The 5,613-nt window shown below is 40.9% G+C and overlaps 1 long non-coding RNA gene across 1 annotated transcript in view; it reads left to right on the forward strand.

Annotated features, from left to right (window-relative positions):
* LOC104990936 overlaps positions 1-4,538 on the forward strand; it is a 44,383-nt gene extending 39,845 nt beyond the window's left edge. Inside the window, exon 3 of the long non-coding RNA XR_825555.1 lies at positions 4,427-4,538. This is a non-coding gene — a long non-coding RNA (uncharacterized LOC104990936). The remainder of the gene's footprint in view (positions 1-4,426) is intronic.
* Positions 4,539-5,613: the final 1,075 nt, after the last annotated feature.

Below are 5,613 nucleotides of genomic sequence, written 5' to 3' on the forward strand. Positions count from 1 at the left end.
TTTGCATTGATCGCTGAAGAAGGCTTTCTTATATTTTCTTGCTCTTCTTTGGAACTCTGCATTCAGATGTTTATATCTTTCCTTTTCTCCTTTGCTTTTTGCTTCTCTTCTTTTCACAACTATTTGTAAGGCCTCCCCAGACAGCCATTTTGCTTTTTTGCATTTATTTCCCATGGGGATGGTCTTCATCCCTGTCTCCTGTACAATGTCATGAACCTCATTCCATAGTTCATCAGGCACTCTGTGTATCAGATCTAGGCCCTTAAATCTATTTCTCACTTCCACTGTATAATCATAAGGGATTTGATTTAGGTCATACCTGAATGGTCTAGTGGTTTTCCCTACTTTCTTCAATTTAAGTCTGAATTTGGCAATAAGGAGTTCACGGTCTGAGCCACAGTCAGCTCCTGGTCTTGTTTTTGCTGACTGTATAGAGCTTCTCCATCTTTGGCTGCAAAGAATATAATCAATCTGATTTCGGTGTTGACCATCTGGTGATGTCCATGTGTAGAGTCTTCTCTTATGTGGTTGGAAGAGGGTGTTTGTTATGACCAGTGCATTTTCTTGGCAAAACTCTTAGTCTCTGCCCTGCTTCATTCCGTATGCCAAGGCCAAATTTGCCTGTTACTCCAGGTGTTTCTTGACTTCCTACTTTTGCATTCCAGTCCCCTATAATGAGAAGGACATCTTTTTTGGGTGTTAGTTCTAAAAGGTCTTGTAGGTCTTTATAGAACCGTTCAACTTCAGCAATATTCTTTGGTGTTTGGTAATTGTACACTATTATATATTTGGTAAGAATACTAATGTATTTTCTATTAATAGATAAAACTTAGCTTAACTAATTAATCTAACATTCCACAGATTGTCTTTCTAATGTCACCTGTTGAATGGATGAGCTATAAACTAGTGTGTTTTCTCAAGTTCTCTTTGTGTTTTCTCAGCAGACATTGAAGGATAGGGTGGAATGATATGGAGGTTTAATCCAGTGGAGACTATCTGATCATGGTGAATAAATTGCTCAGAATTACTTCCATAGCTAACCCTATTTAATTTTTCCACTGTCAGTAATTGGGTCTTTTTAGTGTCAACTGAAAAAAAAATGCACAACTTGAAAGTTGAGAGTTATGTTTTATCTGGTGGGCAAAACTGAGGACTGCAGATAACTGAGAGACTGCTCCAAAGAGGCAAGGAGGGAGCCAGGATAGATAGAAGTTTCTGCAATAAAGACCACTTAGTTAGTTGGAACATGAAAGGATTGCTGTTAATAAAAGAAAACCAGATGTCTGAAGGTAAGGAATTTAGCACTTTTCTGTGTATGGGATGATGCTCTCTGAAAACATTCCTTTACTATGCACCTCAGCCATCTGGGGCCAGTATACTGTGTTTGGCATCCTGAGTCTCCTCCAGGTACACCATCGTAGTGGTGGTGGCGGCAGCTTCCATTAGATGTAGCCCAGTGTATCCCCAGGTCATCTGACTTCTTTGCAACTCATGGGCTGTAGCCTGCAAGCCTTCTCTGTCCATAGGATTTCCTAGGTAGGAATACTTGAGTGGGTTTTTACTGAGAAGTGCCATTCCGTTCTCCAGGGCATCCTCCCAGATCAGAGATTGAACATGTATCTCCTGCATTGACAGGCGGGTTCTTTACCACTGAGCCACCAAATCTGGGGACTGAGCCACCAGGCTTACGTAAATCATTTTACAGATATAACAGTCTATTACATGCTGATGATAACTTGATTTTTAACCTCTACCTCCCCTCACTTTTTATGTTTTTTTGTCACAGTTTACCTTTTTATATCGTGTATTAACAAATTTTATAGCTATAGTTACTTTTACTACCTTTGTCCTTTAACGTTTATATTAAGAGTTAAATGATTAACACACAACCATATTCAGTATTAGAATATGCTGAATTTGGCTACATGCTTATCCTTATCTTCTTTGTCTACCTGCATCCTTTGTTTTCATAGGAGTATAATGCCCTTTCATGGCAACTTGAACTCATTTCAGTGTTAGTGCTAATGAACTCCCTCTGCTTTTGTTTGTTTGGAAAAGTCTTTACCTTACCTCATTTCTGAGAGAAAAATTTACCAGGTAAAGTATTCTTTGTTGGCATTTTCAAGAGTGTTTATTAATATTATATCTACCCATTCTCTTCACCTGAAAGCTTCCTACTGAGAACTCAGCTTCTAGGAGTACCCTCATATGAGATAGACTTTTTTTCTGTCTTGTTGATTTAAAATTCTACCTTTATCTTTTATTTTAGACAGTATTATCAAAAAACTGGACAAGATTGTTTTGTATTGAAAATTTTGGGTAACTTTTAGCTTTATAAACTTGGATATCAAAATTTCTCACCAGATTTGAGATGTTTTCATCCATTATTTCTTTAAATATGCTTTATGACTCTTGTCTCTCTTCTTCTGAGACCCTAATACTTCTTAAAATGTTTTTTAATCTAAGGGATTTTTAATCTAAAATCTAATCTAATTTTTAATCTAATGTTCTTAGTCTAAGGAGATTATAGAATAATTCACAGAATTTTCACTCTTTCATCTTTCTTCTTCTTTGAATGAATGATTTCAAGCTCCTATCTACTACTTCACAAGTTTTCTTCCCCTTGACCCATTCTGCTGTTGATGTTGTCTATTGCATTTGTAATTTCATCCACTGTATTCTTCAGCCTAAGAATTTGTACATTTTTTTTCACAATGTTTTCTTTCTCCCTACAGAACTTCTCATTTGTTCATGTATCATTTTCCTGATTTTGGTGAATTGTTCTTCTATGTTTTTTTTTGTAGTTTGTTGAGCTTCCTTAAAACAGCTGTTTTAAATTATTTATTGGGTAAATTGCAGATTCCATTTCATTTCATTAGACACAGTTATTGTGTTCCACTGATGGTCATGTTTCCTTAAAGTTTCTTTTTTAAAAAGATTTTAACTGAAGTATAGTTAACATACAGTATTATATTTGGGGTGTACAGCATAGTGATCCAACATTTTCATGTATTGTGAGTTGATCACTATTAAGTCCAGGAGCCTTCTGTCATCATACAAAGTTACTGCAGTTTTACTGGCTGTACTCCCTATGCTGTACATTACATCCCAGTGCCTTATATATTTTATAACTGGACCTCCAATTTTCATATTCCTTGAAGTCCTGTGTTGCTGTTTTCACATCTGAAGAAGAGTAACCACTTCTAGTCCTTACTGGCTGACTTCAGGAGAGAAACACCCTCTGTGGGCTGTGCTAGGAATTCTCACATCTTTATTGTGGGGACAACTGCTCCACACCTCTTGTGGCAGAATGCTGACGCACACATACCCTCTCTGGATCCTGCCAAACCTGGCTGAGTGCTGACAGAAAGGGATGCCGAATGGTTCATCCGGTGGTTTCTCCCGGGCCTGCTGACTCAGGTGGCTTTCTGCTCAGGCTCCCTTACTCCCCGAGTGCGTTCTCACAGCTCTCAGCATGTGCACAGGGAGGCAGGGGGCATCAGGTGGGTGCTCTCCAAGGGGCAAGGAAGAGATTTTAATCTGGGAGCCAGCTGACTGGGAAGATGGCAGGCTTGTGCCTCAAAATAGCCATCTTGTCTGGACCTGGGTGCCAGGATCTTTTATGAATCAGAGATGAGGGGGAGGTGAGGAAACAAAGACTATTCAGTTTTTGCAAATGGCAACCCGTAGGCAGGGGAATGTGTTAGTTTCACTTCCTTACAGTCCTTCACAGGTGGGCAGCTCAGGTTATCTCCCTGAGGCAGGCCATTGTGTATAGCAAAAAAGGGTTAAAGTCACAGAAGCAGATCCAGTGTAAATTTAAAATTAACCCTTCTCCATTACCCTTAGTCCTGAGTTGTCACCTTAGGGATTGTGGGGGAAACGGGAAAAATCGGACCATTTCTCGTACCCTCCTCAATGGATCCAGCATCTGATTTTCTGTCCAGCAGCGTGCTGGCACCCACCGCTGGACTCCGGGCCTCCCACACAGTGTGCTGGAACACTCTGCTGGACTCTGGGCCTCCTACAAAGGCTGTCTAGTCTGTGGGCGTTTGTCCAAATCAGTTTTCTTTCAGGGAAGATAGTAACCTATTCCACCATTTTGATGATGTTGCTCCTCTGCCTTCTGATTTTTGTTGAAAAATGGACATTTGAGTGCAGTAATGTGGTAACTCTGGAAATAAGGGTCCCACTCTTCCCCAGGGTTTGTTGTTTACTGATACTGGTTTTGTTCTAATTGTTCCTCTGTGCTGAGGACCAACCTGAGATGTAAGCTGAAGATCTTCTCAGGTCTTTTCTAAGACTTTGGCTTGTGTGGTGACTTCCTATTTTTCCCCATATAGACATTTGTTTTTGAGTTACTGTCCAGTATTCTTTATGCAAGGCAGGCCTAGTGCTAAACAACTCTCTGTTTTGCCATCTACAGGATTCTTTGTTGACGTGTTTTTCCTTCAGTGCTTTGAATAAATCAACCCACTGTCTCCTGGTTCAAACTTGGGAAAGGAGTATGTCAAGGCTGTATATTATACTCTGCGTATAAGTTAAATAAGCAGGGTGACATTTGAAATGCTGGACTGGATGAAGCACAAGCTGGAATCAAGACTGCTGGGAGAAATGTCAATAACTTCAGATATACAGCTGACACCACCCTTATGGCAGAAAGCAAAGAACTAAAGAGCATCTTGATGAAGGTGAAAGAGGAGAGTGAAAAAGCAGGCTTTTAAAACTCGACATTTAAAAAATGAAGATCATGGCATCTGGTCCTGAAGGAGGAAACAGAACAGGCTCCATCTTGAAAGCAGGACTCCATCTTGGATGGGACTGTGGACTTTGAGCTATATGCCCTGTATCTATGGAAACAACATACAAACTAGAAAATCGGACCAGATGGAAGAGCCCCAGGGCTCATACCTAGACACTCCGTTGCCTAGAAAAATACCCTAATTATCTGTAAAAAAAAATACCCTAACCAAAAAGAATCATATATTATGCTTATTGGAGTATGACCACAGGCATATTGATAATTATCCACTGTTAACTACCTGGGCTTAAGGCATACGAATCATGGGTTAACTTTGATTGTATCTTTCTTTTCTTTTGTTCAGACTAGTTAGAGAATTTGGGGAGGTGGGTTTGAGCACGTACACTTAGGGTATATAAGGTTTTCACAAAAACTGGTCAGGGTCCTTGGCTAAGAGGAGACTCTGCCTTGGGCCCACCAGTGTAATAAATTGCACTCCACTATCTGCATGTCCTTTTGAGTGAGTTTGATTCCTGGAATGCACGGCTACAACATTTGGTGCATTGGCTAGGAAACTCCTCACTGAGACAAGTCCCATTTGGGACTACTCTGAGGCCTTGAGGCTTGAATCTTCTAGAGGTGGGAGGGTGCCTCGCCCTTCTGGAAGGATTCTGCTTCTCAACTCCCAGACAGCAGCAGGGGAACTGAGTGCTCAGGTGAGGAGGAACCCACCTGGCAGGGTGGAAGAGGGGGCCTGATCACCCCCCTGGGAGGGACTAGAAGGGACACAGACCCACAGGAGCCTGGAATAGGCAGGTGGCAGCGATTGCTTGGTACACAGGTCAACGAGTGTGTTAGGGCTTAGGAAGGAA

Source organism: Bison bison, unplaced genomic scaffold (assembly GCF_000754665.1).
Source record: "Bison bison bison isolate TAMUID 2011002044 unplaced genomic scaffold, Bison_UMD1.0 scf7180017864181, whole genome shotgun sequence".
NCBI classification, from domain to species: Eukaryota; Metazoa; Chordata; class Mammalia; order Artiodactyla; family Bovidae; genus Bison; species Bison bison.